The following is a 21858-nucleotide window of genomic DNA, read 5'->3' as shown; positions in this document are numbered from 1 at the left end:
GGTTACCTCTGGGGAGGGAGGGAGGAGGATGAGACTTGGGAGGAAGAGATGGGGAGTTTCCACTGTATCTATGATGTTTTGTTTCTTTAAAAAATATAAATCTGAAGCAAAAATGGCGAAACATTGAGATTTAACAAAGCTGGATAGAAGATACACAAGAGTTCATTATACTATTGTTTATAGTTTTCTCTGTGTACGAAATATTTTATAATAAAAAAAGATACTTTGGAAAATAAGAATAAGGGTGGGATAATTTCAGAGGAGACAGATACGGAGATAAGGTTCTGATGCCTCCTGGGAGTGGTCCCAGCCCGCCGCACCCCCGCTCCCTGACCTCCCAGGTCAGCTGCATTCCTGCCCATGGGCTCCTCAAGTCCTCCCCACACCCTTTCCATAGAGACCCTCTTTCTACTAAAACAAACAAACAAATTTCAAATAGTTGAGCTGCTTCAGCCTGGGGGGAGGGCGGAGGGTACAGGCAAGCAGACCAGCAATAGACACCAAGACTCGGGAGACTTGAGCTCAGGTCCCAGCTCTTTCTTGTGCATGACCTCGCGCAAGCGCTGTCTCTCTCTCAGCCTCAGTTTCCTCATCTGCCGTGTGAGATGAGTGGATGAGATCAGGGGCAGGCAACCAAGCAGAGCTATCAGAGTCAACGCTCACCCCGTCCACATCCAGCCGAGGTGACCGGAGTCTGTCTCCATAACAGAAGGGAAGCAGGTGTTCGAGAAAGCTCCTGGGGATTGTGGTACCCACACCTGACTCTCAGACCCCTTCAGTCCCCGCATAAGAGTCTAGGATGTGGCAGGCTCTATCTAAATTCTGTTAGGATTGTCAGCAAAATTAACAGGGCACATCTGAGGTGTCCACCACACACACTTCCCCTCAGGCTAGTCTATCCATCCATCCATTCATCTGTCTATCCATCCACCTTTCCATCCCCAAAGCATTTATTGAGTGCTTACTGTGTTCCAGGCCCGTGCAAGATTCTGGAAACTCAACAGCCCACAAAATGGACATAATAAAAATGAACACATAAATCTCAGACTCACTTCTGAGCACTTTACATTTATTAACTTATTTATCCTCACCACAGCTCTATGGAGTAGGCACTATTATCCCATGTTACAGGTGGGGAAACTGAGGCAGAGAGTGGTTAAATATCTCACCTAAGATCAGCAGTGTAAGCGGCAGAGCCAGGATGTGGCTAAGCAATCTGCAGCAGCATCCTCTGTATCTCCCCCCTCCCCCGGCTCCCACTCAAGTCCCTCTTCCCCCGGGTGCCTGCCCACACCTGTCTGCACGGAAGAGCACCTTTCTCTGATTCCCTAGTCTCACCTCCTATCAGGCAGGGAGGAGAGACTCTGAGTGACACAAGGCCAAGTGGGCCTGCCATGGGTGGAGGCAAGGAGTTTCATCCCTTGTGTTTGTGAAGTCAGAAAGGGCCACCCACCTGCTGTGTGGAGAAGGGAAGGCCAGAGGCTGGCTTCCCAGGAGGTGGGTGGGATGGGGCAACATGGGACCCAGAAGCCATCAGTCTCAGGAACAACCATTTACAATGCCCGGCAGTGATCCCAGAAAGTGCTTGACAAATATCATCTCGTCTCATCTTCACAAACTCCCTTAGGTAATAATTACTGCCCCCATTGTATAAATGAGAAAACTGGGTGACTATCACAGGTTGCTAAGCTGGACTCTGAACCCAGGCTCTCTAACAACACATACTCCTCGCAGGAGCCAGGCGCTGTTCCGGGTGCTGAGGACAGCAGTGAGCAGGGCGGGCAGGCTCATGTGGTAGTTGGAGCAGGCAGACAGTAAATGAGTGAACAGATGACTGTCATCATTTCAAGTAACACCGAGTGCTGTGAGGATGGTAACAGTGGGGCACATGCCTGAGAGTCCCCGAGGGACTTCCACTCCGTACAATATGATGAACTGGACATCCGGTCCCAAACCTTCCAATGCAAAACGCCTGGAAATGTGGTGTAAAATAAACATTCCATTACAGGGAGAGCTGACGTGACCAACAATGAAGGAAAACATCAAGAGTCAATACCAAAGAAGAACCCGGAAACCTGAAGCTTCTACTGCTGGTTTGGGCAACTTTGAGTTTTAAAGGCCTTGAGAGGGTCAGGAGACAAGGTGGGAAGATGGGAGTGAGACCCTCATCTCCCACACACACCCCTAAAGCCGAGACCCTTGAAAAGCTACGCCCTCAGTAAAACGAACCGGGACATCGTGGTGGGGGGATCTGTCTACGTAAAGGAAATTGACAGAGGATCTTGACTCCTCCCATCTTCACTCTGACCAAAAAGGAAAACGCCCCTCTTGAGAATTCCATAACCACAGGCCTGCCTTCGGAAGGGTGGGGCTCCACTCTCCACCCTGCGTGTAGAGCAGGGAAACCCAAGGCAATAAGTGAACTGAAATGGACCTACGCTGGTATTAACCTTAGGGATGAGGCAAAGACACATCGTCTCTGGAAGGACAGACCTCCAACCCCAGACTCTCAGGATTCTCTTCGAGCAGGAGCCTTCACTCCAGACTACACATCTCACAAGGAAATAAGCAACCACAAGTGAGAGTTTGTCAACACAATGAGCAGCAGGTTTAGTGTTTGTGAATTTCATCTCATAGAATTCTCAGAGAACCCCAAGATGTGTATATTTAACGTGTTGAAAGATATTATAAAAGGGAATTAAGTGTAATGAGAGAAGGCAACATTGGACAGGTGGTCAGGAAAGAGCTTTTGAGATAAGACTTGAAGAAATGCAGCCAGCCTCAGAAAGAGGGTGACAGAGAAAATCATCCCAGGCAGAGGAAACAGCAAGTGCAAAGGCCCTGAGGCAGGACTGCCCTAGGCTAGTTGAGGAGCAGAAAAAGGCAGTGTGCTGTCTGGGATGACATTGAGGGGCTGTGATTCAGGATGAAGTGAGAGGAAGTAGCAGGATCAGATCGTGACCATCAGCTCTGTGGGTCCTGGTGAGAAGTCGGCTTCCCAAATGCAATGGGAAGTCTCAGGGCATGCATGAAGCAGGAACATGACATGATTTGGTTTGCATTTTTAAAAGATCACTTTGGTTCATCACGTGGAGAAAGTGGGTGACAGCATCCATGATAGAGCCTAAGATTCCAACTCGAAGCATCTCTAGAAGACTCTCTTCACCCAAGAGAGGGGTCCCAGAGGACTATATGGGGAGTAAGTGTGTGAGATGGGGGGAGGGATGGGGAGAAGCTGTTGACCAGTGAACCCAGCCACAGATGCAGAAATGAGCTGAGCCTGGACGACCCACTCTCACCAAGCCCCATGGCCCAAAGTAGTGACTTAATCCACTGAGTCCCTTGTTCAGTAAATGCTATTGAGTGTCTCCTCTGTGCCAGGAATAACCATGATCATTCTACCTGCTGGGGATGGAGAGCTGGGAGGCCCAGTCTCTGTCCTCCAGGACTTTGCAATAAACAGACAATGACAACCCTGGGAAAGTTTCTGGGAGCACGGAGAAAGAATGAGTGTCTGTTCTCAGGGACCGACAACATAAGGAATAATTTCTTGGAGGAGGTGGCAAGAGCTGCTCCTCCCCTCTGTCTCCCAGGACCTATCGCATCTCCCGCTAACCTTTCTGTACCTCTGCCTCTAAAAGACAGGGAGTGAGGTGGTTGTACCTCTCCCACGGAGAGCCCTCAGCTGGAAGGAGAACTTCCCTGCCATCCCCTGAGGAGGGAAGAGAAGAGACAGCGGCTAATGACAATAGGCACAAGTCATAGATCTGGGCCTCCTTCACTTCCATTCTCTTGCTTGATGATGCCAACAGGACTGGGATCATTACCCCATTTCACAGATGAAGAAACTGAGGCTCAGTGAAGCTAAGTGCCTATCCAAGGCCTCACTGGGAAGGTGTGCTGGGTCCACACCAGAAGTCAGTCTTCTGTTCTGATGCTCTTGAGAGGAATGTGCATGGGTGGCCTTCTTTGTGCCCACTGCCCTCACTCCTGGTCCCACCCCAGCCCAGCTGTCCTCTACTCCCTATCAGGACCCCCGGCAGCAGACGGACATAGTGACAGCCAAGCTGTGGCCAGGATCAAAGAAACTCGAGGCGGCCACGCCAACTTCCCAGGCTGGGCATCCCAACTTCTCCCCAAGTTCCCCAGGAAGAGTCCCCCAGAACGGGGTGCAGGCAACGAACTTTATAAAATTCTCCACAACCAGCCAAGTGGAACCTATTTTCCCTCACAATGCAATTAACAGCACCAACATTTACAAAATATGATTACAAGCGCTTTGGTTAAGTAGAGGAAAGTATATTAGATAGCAGCGAGGGGTTGATCTTAATGTGCATTTTTTCGAGAGACTTGCATTTTCTTTGTGCAAATAAAGAGGCCCTAAATTCTCCATAGGCACTAAAATCAATGCAGTGGAACCATGATAACAAACACAGGCCCCACTTTTTGCTACATCCCCCAATTAATTAAGCCTTTCACGGGCATGTAATTAGGAACATTAGCAAGTCATAAAATTGCCGTGAGTCTTTAAATTATGTGCTGGCCCTCAGCAATTTGTTTTTAATTCCTTCTGAAGACAATGGCACTGCGGGGCCCAATAGATCTTCGGAGCGGCCTACTGTGTTCTCCTTTATCGCTGGAGGGCCGACCTGCCGGGGCTCCCCTCCAGACAGCTGGGGTGCCCCAACAACAACGTGGCTCCCAGGGCCCGGGCCTGCTGCAGGGCTCCAACTCTTTCTTTCTTCCTCTTTCTCCCCCACTTCCTTTCTCTTCTTTGTCTTCACTTCCCCTTTATTTCTCCTCCCTCCCTCCTCACTTTTCCTCCTATTTCATCTTTTCCTTTTGACCTCTTTCCCTCCCCCTCCTCCTCTTTCCTTCTCTCCTTCCTCCTCCTCCACCTTCATTGTTTTCTTCTCTTGCTTCCTCCTCCGTCTCTTCTTACTGACTCCCCTCCCAGCCCCCACCGCAGCACCAGGCGCCTCCTTGCCCTTCCCGTGATCCCTCAGGAGCGATGGGCACCCAGGGCTGCTTCCCCTCCCCCGCCCTCCTGCAGGACCCAGCTCCTGGCCCCTGAGTCTCATCCATGTTGTAAAGGACCTCAGAGGCCATCTAGCCCGACCTGCCACCTCTATGATTTGTGGCATCAGTTACACTCCTCAGGAGCCAAACACTGAAACCATCCGGAGGTGTCTGAGGGAATGAGGGGCAGGGGTTATGACCCGACTCCCACCACCCTTCCTCCTCGCAGGGAAGGGAAAGTGGGAGGCAAAGACGAGGGCTGTGGTGTCTGGCTGGCTGGCAAACGCCCCTGAAAGAGGTCTCCATTGGCCTTTCACTTGTCTGCCGGGGCCCCCTGGGACCCAAGGGAGTTGGAGAACCCTGCTCCCCAGCCCTGCACCACCCAGAATCCCCTGCCCCCCAGATTGTTGCCTTTCCAAAACTAGAGCCACCAGCTCCAGGATTTAGGGGAATTAGATCTTTGAACCCAGCTCTTCTGAACCCAGCTCTGCCCCTACCTCCTCCGCCGAAGCTGTCATTTTCTGTCAACCAGGTTTCTAACTTATGAATCAAGATCTACTGGAAGGTCTTGATGTGGACCCTGCAATGGCAACTCCCTAGGCCCCTTGGCTCAACCCAAGCCTCCCCCAGGGTTTGCTGAAATTCTGGGTAGAGGAGGACTAACTTCTGGCGAGATTCCCCTTCCCCATCCTCTGTACTGTCAGCATCTCCCTTCACTCCTGGAAATCACAGGGCCTCTGTGATATCTTAGAATCCCCAAGGTTTAGAACTGGGAGGAATTTTACAAAAGAGCAACTGAGGCCCAGGCCAAGCCAGAAGCCAGGAACAAAAAGACCTGCTTGCTCGGCAGCCAATCACATAACCATCCCTTATTCACGGCCACCATTGGCTCAGTGCCCCTTCAGTCTCTTCTCAGCCTCTCCTCTCACTGAGAACTAGCTCTTTCTCTCTGTAGTTCCCAAGTGCGATAGACATCATGAGTGCTCAATGGTATTTTGGGTTCTGCTTGTCTTCCGGGCACAGAGGAAGGCGCATTCCTGGCCCCGCTGAGCTGAGGCAAGGCTGTGTAATTTATACGGGCCATTGAAACGCGAGCAGAAGGGGTCTGCATCACTTCTGCGTGGAAGTGTTTAAGATCCAGTCTTCAGTTCTGCATGCCTTCTTCCCCGGCCCCCACAGAAGCACTTAACTATTTTGGAGGTGACGTGGTGGAACTAGCCTGAAATGCTTGAACCAGCCTGAAATGCTCAACCACACGTGGTGGCAGCTGCCCTGGAGAGTTGCCCAGGCTCAGCAAAGGATGTGCATGAGCAAAAAGTAGATCTTTGTTGTGTTAAGCCACTGAGATTTGGGTGATATTTGTTACTGCAGTGTAACTTAGCCTGTCCTGACTAATCCACCAAGAAAGAGCCCCTGGCCGATCCAGCTGATCATTCTGCCCAGGCCAGGCCCTTAACTGAGACGCTGTGGGGGACTAGTTGCCTTTGGGTCAAACACATAGCCTGCCTCAATCAGGGAAAATAGTTCTTAATATATAAGGTTCCCATGCTCAACAGAACAAACATTTAACTTATTTAACAGCCTCAGTAGGCTGACCCCTGCCTACCCTCCAACCATATTTCCTGCTGCTCCCAACCCTACTTCACATCTCAGGCCCAGAGACACTGAACTTCTCATTCCCTCAGCGTGTCAAGCCCTGTCATCTCTCTATACCTGCTGTTCCCTTTGCCTATAATGCTTTTCCACTCACACCTCCTCCCGAGGAGATTCTACTGATTTTTAAAGTCTCGGGTCAAGTCTTAACTGTTTTTGGAAGGCTTCCCTGGTCCGTACTCATCTGTACCCCCATGGGACTCTGCACAACTATTGTAGATGTCTCTCGTGAACTTGTACTTCCTTGCTTATCGGTCTGTGTTCTCAGTCCTCCCTGGACTGTAAGATCCCCATAGCGTGCCCAGCACCTCAGTCATTATCTGGCCTCCTCTCTCACTCCCACACGTTGCCGCCAACACCCACACCACTAGGCCAGCGCTGATTGATTACCTACCACTGCCCGGCACGGGGCTACACCCTGCACCTAGCTGAGCTCCTTGCACAAGCATTGTTATCATCTTCATTTCTTATCCTCCAGAACCTCTCCATTATACTGCCTCCCCTTATAGTCCTGCAGTTTCTCAATAATACTCTGTTGCATGAATGAATGACTACCTGCATGAAATTAACGAATGACTGCCTGCATGAAATTAATGAATGAATAAGTGAATTCTGATTTATACACAGAGAGGCCAGGACTTCATGGAAATCAGCTGGAAAGCCCCTCTTCTCCCCCAGTCACATATGCCTGCTTTCAAACTGCCCAGGCAGCTGTGTGCTTGTCTGCAGGGAGTCTATGGACAGGAGTCTGCAGAGGGTGTCCCCAGTGGGAAGGGCACACATTCTTGGTCCCCCCCAGTGGGCACTTGCCGCCGGCATTCCCTGACCCAGGCCAGCCCCAGGCAGGGCCCACCTGCTGGCTGAACACCCAGTCAGGCTGGGTGCCCCAGGAGCCCAGCATGGGTAGGGGCTCTGCTGGGCCCATTTTGAGGCAGCCACATTCCCTCAGGATGGGGAGCTGTGATTGGGAGCCTGGCAAGCAGAGTCTAACCTTGAGTAAGTGTTTTCTTGTTGTCATCCACAGATCTAACTCGAAGTCTGCCGAGAATACTCGGTGGGGTCATATATTATACCCGGAGCTTTTTATCTCGCACATGTGACCCTGCCCATCAGGAGCGGTGCATTTTATTCTCGCTGGTGGGACAAAAACCACCTCCCACTGCAGCATATATCAAGGGGAAGAATGTTGAACTTTCTTTGCATTAATATAAATAGCTGTTTAGGCCTCATTCCCCAGCCCAGGACCCTCTGCGCACCTGTCCTTCATCTACTCTATTTGGCATCTGGTTCAAGTTTGGTTTATTTAGAGCCCAGGTCGGCAGGCTTTTACATATTAAAGGTGCATTTTAAAAGAGCATTTTCTATTCTAATTTGGGGGAGCCAAGCTCTTTAGGGCTTTCGGGAGCCATGTCCACCTGATTTACATTTTCCCCCACTAGAGCTGAGCCACTGACGCACATTAGAATGTAAATAATAGTGATGGATACATGTATCTTTAAAGATCTATTTTTCTCTCCATTTTTTCTTTCTTTGGGGGAGGGGACAAGCCCAGGAGGAATGGAAGTACCCAGGCTGTGGGGGCAGAGAGAAAAAGGGGCAGGGGGTCGGGGGAGGACGCAATGGGTTTCTTGGAAAGACTGGCTCCCAGAAAGGAGAGATGACAGTTCAGAGGGCTGGGGTGCCAGGGTTTCTGCACAATGGCAGTCAGCAAGCTTGGCAAGGCCAATCCCTTCTTTGTCTGGGGAGAGGCCGCTGTGTTGCAATTAAGCCAGTGTTCCAATACTGGCTCCAATGTGACTTTGGAAATTTCCCTTCACCTCTCTGTGCCTGAGCACACCTTTCAGGCTACGGGGATCATCATTACCTTCCCACACAGGGCTGCCACGAGGAATAAATGTGATGACACCTATAAAACACGGGGCACAGTCCCAGGCACACAGTAGGTGAGCAACGTAATCCATGTTAGCTATTGTTTATTATTCTTATCCTTGTAAATTTTGTCTTCTATGCCAAGCCCCAGTGCCCTGCACATGGTAGACACTGGATTAGTGTGTATTAGCTGGACTCCATTCAATGTCAAGAAACTTACCTGGCCCCTACTCTGGGCTGTGGACACAGCCCAAGGTCCTGGTGAAAAGTGATAATTGAGGCTGGGTCCCTCATCTCTATCCGCCTGCCACTCCCACCAAGGCTCCCATCTGACCTACCCCTTCAGGTCCCCATCTGAGCCACTCTCTCTCTCGCTTTTAGTGCCCTCGGTCCAGGACCTCCTCTCCCTGTTCTTCACCTGAGTAAATCTCATTCACCTCTTCCAGGAAGCCTTCCCAACTCTCCAAGCTGGGTTAGGTGCCCTCCACTTCCCTCCACCCACTGCTTACCACCATCTATGATAACTCTTTTGTGGGTCTATATCCCATAGTGTGTAAGCTCCAAGGGGAGAGGAAGAGTGTCTGTTTGGTCATCATTCTATTCCCAGCCTGGCACATAGCAGGTGCTCAACAAATGTTTGCCAAATAAAGTGATGAGGTTGATGCTTTCAAGGGAATCACATTGTCGACAGGAATGGACCCATATACAAGTTGTTCTGGTGTACAATGAGCTTGGAAGGGGCAGCTGAGTGAATCGGGAGGGCTTCCCAGAGGATATGGCAGTTGAGAAGGGCTTTGAAGAACAAGTAGGGGCCGTTCCAGAGAAAGACGGAGAGAATTTGAAGGGAGTGGAGATTTGACAAATGGGGGACCCCGAAGGGGTACAAAAAGAGATGGAAATCTTTTCTGGATTTTGGAACACCTGTCAGAGGCAGGGTGAGACCCAACGGGCAGGTGTTTCCCAAATGTGGGCAGGAGGCAGATATAATTGTGGACGATAAAGAGAGTTTGGAGGGAGTAGGGAGAGGAGGCACCTGGCCTCAGCCGTAGCTGGGAGAGGGGAGGCAGAGCAGGGAGAGACTGCCCACCCCACGACCCTGAGAGGAGACCCAGCTTAGGCCCGGGACCAGGACAGCAAGGACTGAGGGGAGGAGATGAGAAGACAGGGCCTTCTTGGCCTCAGTTTCCCCTGCCAAGGAGGTTTGGCTGATGTGACTGCTTCAGAAATCCAGGGGGAAAAGCCCAGGACCCTCCATCTTCAGGGGTGGAGACCCAGGGGTGATGTCAGAAGTCATGGCAGTGGAGACAGGGGAAGAAAACAGGAGAGGGGAGGGGACAGAAGGATCCAGAAAAAACAGGAAATTGGGGGAAGGGAGTGGGGAATGGGGAGGTGGGACAAGCAGGGGCAGTGGGGTTCGGGTTGGGGTGGGGTTCATGGGAGCAGGGAGGTTGGAGAAAGGTTTGATTCTGGCAAGTGCTGGGAGAGGGGGAAGATCAGGGAGGAGGGAGGGAGGGCGGGAGGCGGAGAAGATGAAGATGTTCTTTCATCTTCTTCCTGGAGAGAAGGGGCCAGGCTGTGATAGGGAGAATGACGGAAAGTCTCATTGGAGCTGTTGGTTTGAAAGAATTTGTCTTTGGAACAAGCTTTTTATCAGTCAGCTTTAAAGATCAGGATTCCTCGGAGGCCGCTCCATCTTCCTCTCTCTCTGTCTTACCCTCCTTTCCCTGTTCCCTCCGTCTCCCTTCGCAACTCACGTCCCCCTTTTTCAGCCAGTATCTGTCTCTGTCTGCGCTTTTTTCTGGCTCCTGGGAATCCCTCACCATCTTTCTCTGCCTGGCCCGAGGCTGGCTGACAGCCGGCCAGGCCCTCCTCAGAATCTCAAGGGGGCCGTGGGGCCGAGATGGCAGGGCCTGGGGTTGGCAGAGCTGCTTCCATGCTGCGTGTCTTCTTTGGCCAAATCCTGGAAGCTCTCTGGACCTCTGTTTCCTCTTCTATAAAGTGACAGGGTCAGACCCCATGACCCTTAAGACTGAGGTGGTGGGTAGGCAGGTGTGACAGTCCTCAAGGTGGGGAGAACCTTGGGGCTGTCCAGGAGAGGGGGTGCCTTACAGCAGGTGGGCCTTTACCTTCCTTTGTCAAGTGAGGGCCTGGGATGGGGTCCCTGCCCTGAGTCCTGTGGTCCTGTGTGGGCTGCCATCCAAACCTCACCCGGGGTCAGGGGAGGGAGAGGTCTGAGTCTGTGATGGTGTGGGCATCAGGGCTGCATTAAGACCTTTCCGTGCCCCTCTCCAAATGTAATTTAAAAACCCACCAGCTCAGGGATACATAGGTACAAGGAAGGCCAACAAGTTTCTGATTCCCCCATATTACACATATGCTTTCTTAGGAATATTAAATTCTTTCCTAAACCATATTGAAGCGGCTCCGCCTTGCTGGTGCACACACTTAACATGTGCTTGGCCTGCCCGGTGTGTAATCCAGCACAATCCACCAGGACGCTTCAAACCTAGCGATCATGGGTGAGCTGAAACCCCCTTTCAAGCTGTACTTCAGAGGGCAAAGGGCCTCTCCTGCGGAAGATGCATTCTGGGCCAGGCCAGGAGGCTCTGAGTCCTAGGGAGAAGGGGTGGAGACAGCTTGGGGACCCTGGGGGCCTTTGCCCCTGCCACAACCACCCGTCATTGCTGACTGTCCAGGTGTGACTCTCACCTGTCCTGTGTCCACAGCAAAGGCAGGTTTGAGGAGCAAAAGGAGGAGTGACCTGTTCCGAACACACCCCACCCCCCACCGGCCCCACCACCAGACCTCAGTGCGGGTGGATGGCAGGAGCTGGTCTGGAAGGAATTAAAGAAAAAACATTCATAACACTCGGGAGATGGTAAGGCAGACTTGATTCAGGACCATCACAGTAAGCAGAGGGGCCACTGAAATAGGATTTTGCAAGGACTGGGGGTTTGACTCCAAATACAGCATCGGCAAGTAGGACTTGAGAGCCAAGGAGCCAGGTGGGGGTCAGTGGATAGAAAATTACTAAGAGGAAACATTAGGGGTGAGGGGGTTATGCACCAGGATTCTTACTGAAGACAGGCCGGGGCTGTCAGACATCCCCTGGGGTGGATAGGGGTGGAGGGTGAGGACCTGACCAGATACAGGGGTAGGGAGGGGGCCTCTTGCCAGACTGACTTAACAGGGTTCTTGCTAAAACTGAATTTTACAAGGAAGTGCACAGATGGGCCTAGGAGAAGGTTCAGGAGCCCGATTAAGTTTGGTTAAGCTAAGAGTCTCTGTCAAAGGGAAGGGAGGACCGGGAAACCGTTGGGAACACCAGTATTGACATTATGGGCTCTGCCCACCGGAGTGAGGGGGCCTCAGCCCCATTTTCCCCCCGGGGATACTGAGATGTTGGCCTAATGTCACGTGGTAAGTAGCCAGTGAGTGGGACCTGGACGGAATCCATGCAGGAAGGGCGCTGACTCAAAGGTCAGAAGGAAGTTGAGCCAGAGAAGGTGGAGGCCTGAGCCGCTGCCTTTTCCCACTTGCCCCTCTGGGAGCATTAACATTTTCTGTCCCCCACCACCCTCATCCAGGACAACCCGGCTTTTATCTGTGCCCTGGCTGCTGGCCTGGAGGACTGTCATTTCCTGCCCTAGGGTGTTAATGCTAAAATGTTAATGATTTGTTTTTCTTGGAAGGGATAGGGCATGGGGTCAGGGGTTTCCTTGGAGCCCCCAAGAGCTTCCTTCTTCCAGTTCTGACTCCAGGCCTGAGGGCCCCCAACCCAGGACAGGGGAGGAGGGAGCAGGAGCCGACGCTGGACTGGGCAGCAGCTCCAGAAGCCCCAGCTCTGGGACAGCGACTCTGTGCCATCTCAGAGGTGCCCACACTCCAGAGTTGGGGGAGTGACCCTCTGGGGTACCCAGGCCCCCTCCCCTTGCCCGCCCATGCCTTTCCCAGGCGCCTGGGATGGGAGGGGGCCGTGCCCGGGGAGGAGCAGGGAGCGGCCAGGCCGTGTGTACCGAGGGGCCTCAATTTCACAGGGCTTGCTCCTGAGTGAGTTTCGCATAAAAGGATTAAGGCGAGAGGAAGTGCAGAGGAAATGGGATGTTGGACACCTTGTTAAACGGGCTGTCAGGGCTCCCAGAGCGTGGGTGCTAACTCTATTCCCTGCCTCCGCCGAGCACAGGCCAGGCCATTACCTGAGAGATCAAAGATAGGGCCAGGGAACCAGGCCGGGGGTGGGGGTTGGGGGGACCAGCGGCTGGACTGGCCAGAGAGGGGAGGCCCAGACTAGCACCCCGCCCCCCAGGGCACCTCCCTCTCCTTCAGGCCTCCTTCCTGAAGGAATTCCACAGGGGCCAGGGTGAAGGGGAGGCTCAAAAACGCCTTCTCACCTGGGCCTGAGAGATCTCCGCCCTGGGATTAAATCACAGCATGTTTGGGGCGTGAGGGAAGGGGGGGTCTGGGGGGCATTTGACCTAATGATGTGTAGATTATCATTTCCTCCCTTATCTTAACACCGAGGGACATTCTTTTCCCTGAGCTCAGGGAATTGGCTCCGTTTGTGAATGAGTCTGATCGAATCAGCACTTTTCCTGAAGAGATAAGGGGGTTATCGGGATGGGGGGAGTACTTCCGCCCAGGAGAAGGGCTGCCTGAGGACCTGAGGTGGGTGGGGAGACGTGCTGTGGGGAAGGACCCAGTGGCCTGCGGGCCGGGGCAGCTCATGCATGCGTGGAGGGCATCCCTGCCTCTGTCCCTGTCCGTCCCCTGCCCCATCTGGACCACCTTCTGCCCGATTCACCCAGCCAATTCCTACTCACCCCAGTTCAGGGCTCACAGCCCTGGTTGAACGTTCAGATCACCTGGGAGACTTTAAAAACTTAGCCATGACCAGGACCCCGTGAGACGGATGGAACCTGAGTCTTGGAGGGGCTCAGGTCCAGCACGGTTTTCAAAGGCCTCGTGGTGATTTCTCAGGTGCAGCCAGGGTTAAGTGCTACTTGTCCAGGAAGCTTCCATAAGACCCCAGGCTGGGTTAGGTACACCCCCTCCTCCGCCCCCTGGGGCGTATCTTCACAAGTCACACCTACCACACGGTGGTTTTCTGTTTACTTGTCTGTCTAGACCTCCCACCCCAGACTGTGAACACCCTGAATGGAGGGGCAAGGGGCACTCACCATTGTCCCCTGGGGCTTAATCCTGCACGTGAAGGCGGGAGCACGGAAGCAGGACTTGATCGTCTATCTCCCCTCCCTGTGCCCGGGGCTGATTGGAGTTAGTGCCGGACACGGTGACACCTGGGTGTTGACCTGAGATGTCGGGGTGTGGGAAGAGTTAGCAGATGTGCCCTGATCTTGCCAAAGATGGGGGAGGCTTCAGGATGACTCCTCCTCTGTTCCTACCGTCACCACCACCACCACCAATTGACTTTTAAAAGCTTTCAACTGGGGGAAATTAGAATTTCGGTCGAAAGTCAGCAAACTTTTTCTGTAAAGGGCCAGAGAGTAAATGTTTTAAGCTATGCGGGCCATACTGTCTCTGTCATGACTGCTCTGCTGTAATGGCTCAGAAGCAGCCACGAACAACACATAGTTGCGCAGCCATGGCTGTGTTCCAACAACACTTTATTTGTGGATGCTGAAATTTGATTTTCATATGATTGTCACATGTTGCAGAATTTCTTTTAATTCTTTCAACCTTTTAAAAGTCATTCTCAGCTCCTGGCCCTATTAAAATGGGGTTGGGCAAGCTGGATTTAGCTAATGGGCTGTCATTTGTAGGTTCTTGATTTCTATGAAATTACTGGTGGTGATTTCCCAGTTCCAAGCTTAGAGCTGAAAGCTGCTGTCCACCCACGCACCCCTGAGTTTCCCAGGGCCCCAGGCCACGCTCGCTGCCCCTCGAAAAGATAGAGGTGTGTGTGAGGGGACCCAAGCAGAAGCCCTGCTGCCTTCAGGGATGGAGGGCGGGAGCGTGAAGGCGGTGCATCCCAACGACATGCTGATAAGTAATGTGGTTTCACTTCAGGTCATTTCCTGAAAGTCAGATCCACTTTGCACGTGAGGACAGGAGCGGGAGCTTCAGGATTCACTCTCGGGGCCTCCAAATTAAAAGCCAAATAGGATGTAGCTTTTGCCTGGGCTGCGTCTTCATCTGTCAGGAGCAGTTATCTTCATCGTGCACCGCTGCTGTCAGTCACCCTCACCCAGCCCCCGCGGTGTTGCCTCCTCCACGTGGAGCACCCCGGCGGGGGGAGGTGTCCGCTAATGGGCCCAAGATCCCACTGGGGATTCAAACCAGGAGGGAGGGGAGACTGGGGGCCCCAGTGAGAGGACTCACCCAGCTGGGTCTTTGGAAAACCTGCCACTTCTGGCCCAAACCCCTAGCCGGAGCCTTGCCACTTGGGGCCTGGCCCAGACGCCTGGTGTTTCTCTCCGGGGAAGGGGTTGGGAATTCTCCATAAAGGCCCAGCTATCTTGAGAGGAGAGTGGCAGAGTCTGATGCCCAGAAACTGCCAGCTCAGCCCTTGGAGGAGAGATGGGAAGGGAGGTGGGAAGATGGGTGGGGACACGAAGAGGACCGAGAAAGCAAGGGCCTCCGAGTCACACACTCAGTTCTAGTGCCAGCTCAGACCTTTACCTGCTGTGTGACCTTGGGCCAGTTGCTCCACCTCTCTGAGTTTCAGCTTCTTCAAGTCAGACAGCCTTACCAGCCGCGCCCCTCTCGGGATTGTACATTTTTAAGGCTCACAAGAAGCAAGCCCAAGAGAGCATCTCGGAGGCCCCAAAGCGCCATTCCCCTTCAGGGCTGTGCATCAGTGTGGGAGCCTGGGAGCCGCAGGTTCTGCAGCAGGACCACCGAATTGATGGGGGCCCTTGTTTTCTCCCTGCTCTCCTGCTGTTTAGGGGAAGGGGACTTGGAAGCTGTCTTGAGCTGTTTCTTTATCTTCTTTATGACCCAGAACTCTCAGACAAGTTGGCATCCTATTAAAAAGCACTGTCATCGGAGGACTTGGGTTAAGATTCATCTCATCACTAGTGTGATCTCTGGCAAATGACTCCACCTCTCTGAGCCTCAGGATTCTCATCTGTGAAGTGGAAATATCTCACTGAGCTGTGGGCGACACATCCTTAGGAAGGTGGAAGTGCTTTGTTAACGTAGGGGGCAGCATGTCTGATCATACAGGTGTATACATCCCCTCCTCCCTCCACCCAGTAACGGCATCTCCCCCAGCCTTGCTCAGCTGACACCTCCACCCCACGCCACCCGTAGGCCATTTGTTAATGCTGAAGCCCACCCTTAATGTGCTAGACTTGATTCACTAGAGGGTGGGGCTGTTTTCCCACTGACTCAAACCATTCCTGGGGTCCCCTTACTCCCTGTGGCTCAGCCAGACCAGGATGAAGCTTCCAGCCCTGCTCTCCGGCCCAGTGGCCCTGGCGCATCACCTTGGCCCCAGCCCAAGTCATCCAAGGTCTTGACCCTGGCCTCCTTGCCTTGCTGTTTGAGGGTCCCAGGCCCCAAGCCCCACGCACGCACTCCAGGATGGAACACCCATTCAAGAAAACCACGCCCTGCGCATACTAGGTGCTCAGTAAATGTTGGCTGACCAACTGAGGGCATATTTTCTCAGGCTTTGGTATAACCCTGCTGAGAGCAGGAGAGCCATAGTTGCCTTTCTCTTGGGGGGGCAGCAGGATTTAGATACCATTAGGGGTTCATATATTAAGATGTGGGGTGAAACGACTCGATATCAGCAAAATAATTACCCTTTTTTTCATTTTTTTATTCTTATTTTTGATTGAAGTGCAGTTGATTTACAATGTTAGTTTCAGGTGTACAGCAAAGCAATTCAGGTATACATATACAAGCGTATTTATTTTTTCAGTTTCTTTTCCAAAAATAATGATCCTTTTAACGAGATGAAGATGGGGGTTCTCAGGCTCGGTTTCTCCACCAGGGCGTGGAAAGTGATACGCTGTCTCTCTTGAATGGAATATTTTTCATTCATTTGTGCACTCAGCAAATACTCACTGAATCCCTACTGTGTGCCAGCCCAGGGGCGCAGCGGGAAGCGGCCTCGGCAGTGGAAAGGGAGGGCTCTCAAATGAGGAAATGCAGCCTCCTGGCTGTTAAAAAGATAAGGACATTTTCCTGGAGGAAAAGGGATGCTGGCCGGAGGTGGAGAAGGCAGAGAGGGAGGCACCAAGGGGCTGGCTCTTTCCAGTGGGTGGGAGAGCAGTGTGGCCAGGGGCTGGGGTTGACAGTGAGTGTGACGGGGGCCTGGCCTGGACCTCCCCAACCCACCTCCCACTCCCTTTGTTCACCTTCTACCCTGTAGGAGGAGGGCTGGGCAGGGGGTCCCTTGGCACCTGGCTCCTGAAACCCAGCAGTGCTTGAGGGGTTGTGGGGAAAGGACTGGTTTGATCTGGGTTAGCCTGTCTAGGCTGGGAGATAGGTGGGGAGAGGAGGGAATGTAATTTAGGTTAAAAAAAAAAAAAAACACCTTTGTGGCTGAGGGTACTCAGCTGGAACAGCCCGACAGCTGGGCCCACAGCCAGGAGGTAGGGCTACGCGCAGGTCCTGGGAGCTGCTGACGGTTCGGTGCTCTCAGGAAGGTTTCGGGTGGGGCCTGCTTCTCCCACCCCAGGCCAGCCTCCGGAGCTCCACCGTGTCTCTCTTCCTCCAGTTTCGTGTCTCATTAGTCTGGGATCTCATTAAAGAGAGGGCCTAAGTCCGGGAACTTCCAGAAGGGGAAGGGGGTGAGCTTTCCCTCCATGTGCCAGCTAGGCCTCCTTGCCTACTATCCCCAACCCCTGCCAGGCAGCCCCAGGCCAGTTCAATGCCAGCAAGCGTGGCAAGACAAGAAAGTGTGTCCTGTCCCTCTGGGACCTCAGCAGGGCACTGAAACTGCTCAAGACGGTGCCATCAGCGTCACTGTGGTGGCATCTACGAGTGCTGTGCAGGTTCAGAGATAGGAACAGTTCCCTCTGCCTGGAACCAGAGAGAAGAGGGGGTATCCTGCAGGGTCTTGATGGTTGAGTAGGAGTTTACCAGGCTGAGAAGTGGTGGGAGGGCATTTCTTGGCGGAGGCAAAGCATGAGCAAGGCATGCAGAAGTAAGGAAACTGAGGCTGCTGTGCAGGGGTGGAGCCCAACGCCTGTGTTTGAAGTCCAGCTCCACTTTCTGGCTGTGTCACTTTGGGCAGTTTGCTTACCCTCTCTGTGCCTCCATGTCCTCATCTGTTAATAGAGGCTAATAATGGTTGTGGTAGTGATTAATGCAACTTACCAAACACTTTTGGTATCTCCCCTTCCAGGCACAGGTAGGAGTGATTTTCTGGCCCTGCTGTGGTTAGGTGGGGTCCTGTGACTAGGCCAGGCCCATGAGTTGTGAGCAGAAGTGTCATTTCTGGGCCTGGGTGTTTCACGGTCAGTGGGAGGACCTCCAGAGCTGTTTTCCTTCCTGGCCCAGTGCAGCGCCCAGAGATGCCTGAGACGTGACTGTGCGGTTGGTCTGGGTCTCTAAGTCTCTCTGGTGAACGGAGTCCCTGATAATGCACATTGGACACACACTTCACCAGCCAACCTTTGTTGTTTAAGTCACGGAGACTTGGGAGCTGTTTGTCACCACGGCATAACTTAGCCCATGCTGACTGGGGGTTGTGATGGGGACGCCAGGAACTAACACAGGTAAAGCACTGTATCCATCACACCACCACTTCACATTCGATAAGTGTTAGCTGCTCTTCTCATTAGTGTTAGAGGGGCGGAGAGGATGGCCACAGAAGAGGCTAACGTGGGAGACAGAAGCCTGCTTATGAAGCATATTAAAACACGACAATCAGAAGCTTGCGATTAATGCTGAAGGCAGCAGGGAAGCAATAAAGATGTTTTAAACAGAAGAATGACATGTTTTACAGACAGTTCACTCCAGGACCTGGCAAACAGCAGGCATTTAATAAATGCTTCTCAAGTGAATGAATGAGTGAATAGAACTTGGAGGAAGAGGGAGCAGTGAGGAGACCATTTCAGCAACTCAGGTATCCCATGGAGAGGGCTGGACCCAGGGCAGGAGCCATGCAGTTGGGTGGGACCCACAGCCAGGCCCCGGGCTTCTGCCCCCACCCCCATCCCCGCACCCACCCGGGCAGGCGGCTCCACTGGCACCGCTGCTGGCGTGCGGCGCGCAACACCGCCTCATAACTCACTGTGTTTATGATGAAGCGGAGCGGTTGTTTGGGAAGACAGCCACTCTGATACCCAAGAGCCCCCAGGGCCGTTCCTGATGTTTCTCCTCCACCATCCCCTGCTTAACATGCCAGCTCTCTCTCCCACACCCTGCTCCCCGCGCCCCCCATCGACGGCACCGATCTCTCCTCCATACACACACCCCCCTCCACCTGCCTCTCCAGCGCTGCAGCCGGGAGGAAATTTATTGCAGCCCCAGACTGCTATGGGCAAATACTAATAAAATGCTGTTTTGCTGCAATTTGTTTAATTGGCCACAGAAGAGACGTCTTGAGCATGTGCTGGCTCTGCCCGCGCCCGCCTGCCCGCCCGGCTCACAGCTGCTCTCTCCTCCCTGCGCCTTGCCTTTCTGGCTGTGACCACTGAGGATGGGACGGTGGGGAGAAGGGGAGATGGGGAGAGGGGAGGCGGAAGGAGGCTGCTGGGATTGGAGAAGGCAGTAACAAGCCCATCTCCAGCTATTCTTAGAACACTTTACTGAGCCCTTTCGCCCACAGCCCTCAGGATCCTTGTGACCAGCCAGACTGCCTGGGTTCAAACCCCGCCACTTCCTCTTCTTAGCTATGTGACTGAGGCAAGCTACAGTACCTCTCGGTGCCCCCCAGTTTCCTCGTCTGTAAAATGGGAATGATCATAACAGCATTTTGAGGATTAAATGGACGAACCCATACGAAACCCCCAGAACACTGCCTGGCTTGTAAGAGGCACAAAAGCAACGTTAAGAACATGGACCGCTTGGGTTCTAGTCCCAGCACTGCCATTTATTAGCAGTGAGACCTTGGGCAAGTTACTTCGCTACTTTGTAGCTCAGTTTCCCCATCTGTGAAATGGGGTAAGAGTTGCAACTACCTTCCAGAATTGTGTGAAGATTAGATGAGTGAATGGTTGTAAAGGGATCAGAACAGAGCCTGGCACATGGTAAGAGCCCAGATGTGTGAGCTGCTGCTACTCAGCAGCTCATGGCAATCCAGTGAGCTCAGTACTCTGGTTAGGGCATTTGGGAAGCCCTTGCACCCCATGTTCTTTCAGTGGAGGGAACTGTAGGGCAGGGGTGAGGTCCCAGAGATGGGAATTCCCGACGGCAAAAAGTACAAGCTGGTTCCTGGTGTTCTGAGGCTAGCTGGCATGGCTGGCAGGGTAGGAGAAGACCTTCTTGTCTCCTAGGGGTTGAGAGGTGCAGTGACCCTGCTGTGCTCCCCAGACAGAGCCCCAGGGATGGGCTGCTGCTCGTGGGGTCAGCCCAGCCTCCCAGCTGTTCCCCTCTCAGCCCCCGGCACCCATACCCTAGGGGTGGGCACCTTGCCACCCGCCAGATGGCACCAGCAAAGGCTGGGATGTGGGATGGGCAAGGGGGATTAGGCCAGGCTGCAGGATCTGGGCACCTAGGTCTTGGGACAGATGGACTTGTGTCTGTCCCCAGCATAGGATGCCTGAGGGCAGGGTGGGGGCAGCCCCCTCCTGACGACAGACAGTGCTGGGCTACAAGATCTCCCTATGTAGTGGCCAGAAGCATGTGAGCTGGGAGCTGGGAGTCCCAGAGCGAGCCCCTTCCCTTCTGAGTCTGTTCCTCATCTGGAAAAGAAAACATTGCATAGATGATTTATCTGATAACGCAGGTGAAATGGTTAGCCTGAAGCCTGGAGCCCAGTAAGCCTTCCAGGCCTGTGTTATTGTTGTTGTTACTTCCCACCAGGGCAGAGTCTGAGACTATGGACTCAGGGGTCAGACAGTCTGAGTTCCAATCCTGATTCTACCGCTTTCCAGCTGTGTGACCTTGGGGCAAGTGACTTAACCTCTCTGTGTCTCATTTGCCATCTGTAAATGGGCCAGTGACAGAAGAAGGTTGTCGAGAGGATTAAATAAAATAGTATTGGACCCTTACTTTGTGCCCTGTCAAGTAAGGGCTATTTTCTCCATTTTTCAGATGATGAAACTGAGGGCCAGAGAGGTGAAGACACTCGCCTGAGATCTTATGACCAGGTAAGTGACGGTCTGACAGCATTTTCAGCCACTGTGGCCCAGTGCCCTACATCCAATCCTGTTCACTGCTTAAACGAGGCTGGTGATTGCTGACTGGCCGACGCCGGTACAACGCGGTGCCCACACACGCTTATATGTGCACATGGACCCATGCACATATTATGTTCTATGTGTTTCTAGTAACCCTGGTTCAGTTGGCTCAGGAAACTTGGTCCAAAGAAAACTTGCCCCTGCTGAGGAAATTTTTTGCCCTGACCCTCAGGTCATGAAAGCTAGGGTGTGCCCCAGGTTATAGACGGCAGCATAGCATTTACACGTGGCCTTAAATTCAGATGAACCTGAGATCTCATTCTGGTGGGCAAGTCGCCTAACTGCTCCGAGCTCTGCTTCCCTGCCTGCAGAATGTGGAGAAGGTATTTGAAGAGACAGCAGCCCTGAGGGGTCTTTCCCCAAACTTCTCGGGGAAGAGGCAGGATTGCACAGGGGTTGGAAGAGGGTTCTTGGGCCAGATGGCCAAGTTTGAATGCCAGCTGTTTTCCTGGAAATTCAGCTGTGCATCTTGGGCAAGTAACTTCCCCTCGCTTTCCTTACCTGTAAAATGGGACTGATGACAAGAGTACCTACCTGAGAGGAGCGTCGTGAGGGTTAAAGATGAGTGAATATCTGCAAAGTGCAGGAAATAGGACACAGCACACAGGCAGCCCGCACATCCGGGCCATTCAATTCCTCCTTCCAGGTGGCGGTTTCTGTTGTTATCATACTGGACTCTGATGGCCGGGGCAGAGGCTGGCCCCTTCCCCGGTACGTGGCAGGCAGGCAGTAAATGCTTGTTGGCCAGAAAGATGAGTGGCTGTGGGGGGGCCGGCCTGCCAGTGTGGACGGGCTGCAGGACAGCATCCCCAGCCCCAACTCTGAGGCCCTGGCCCCTTGTGGCTCATCAAGGATGCTGCCCTTTGTAGTACCATGGAAAGCCCCACCCTAGCCCGGCCCTGGGGGGTGGATCTTCCACACGGCAGCCCTGGACCAGATGCCCTGTGTTTCCTTCCCTTCTAGACTCTTCCTACAACCTCCTCCCTGCAGCCTCCCT

General features: G+C 53.0%; 1 long non-coding RNA gene across 1 annotated transcript in view; it reads left to right on the top strand.

Moving 5' to 3' along the window:
- The window catches only part of LOC141573595 (uncharacterized), a 118284-nt gene that overhangs the window by 52399 nt on the left and 44027 nt on the right, over window positions 1-21858 (top strand). Inside the window, exon 2 of the long non-coding RNA XR_012499452.1 lies at window positions 20716-20771. This is a non-coding gene — a long non-coding RNA (uncharacterized LOC141573595). The remainder of the gene's footprint in view (window positions 1-20715; window positions 20772-21858) is intronic.

The sequence above is a fragment of the Camelus bactrianus genome, chromosome 16, assembly GCF_048773025.1.
Source record: "Camelus bactrianus isolate YW-2024 breed Bactrian camel chromosome 16, ASM4877302v1, whole genome shotgun sequence".
Taxonomy (NCBI): Eukaryota; Metazoa; Chordata; class Mammalia; order Artiodactyla; family Camelidae; genus Camelus; species Camelus bactrianus.
Note: the sequence above shows the minus strand (reverse complement) of the source record. Positions and strands in the feature narration are given on the sequence as shown.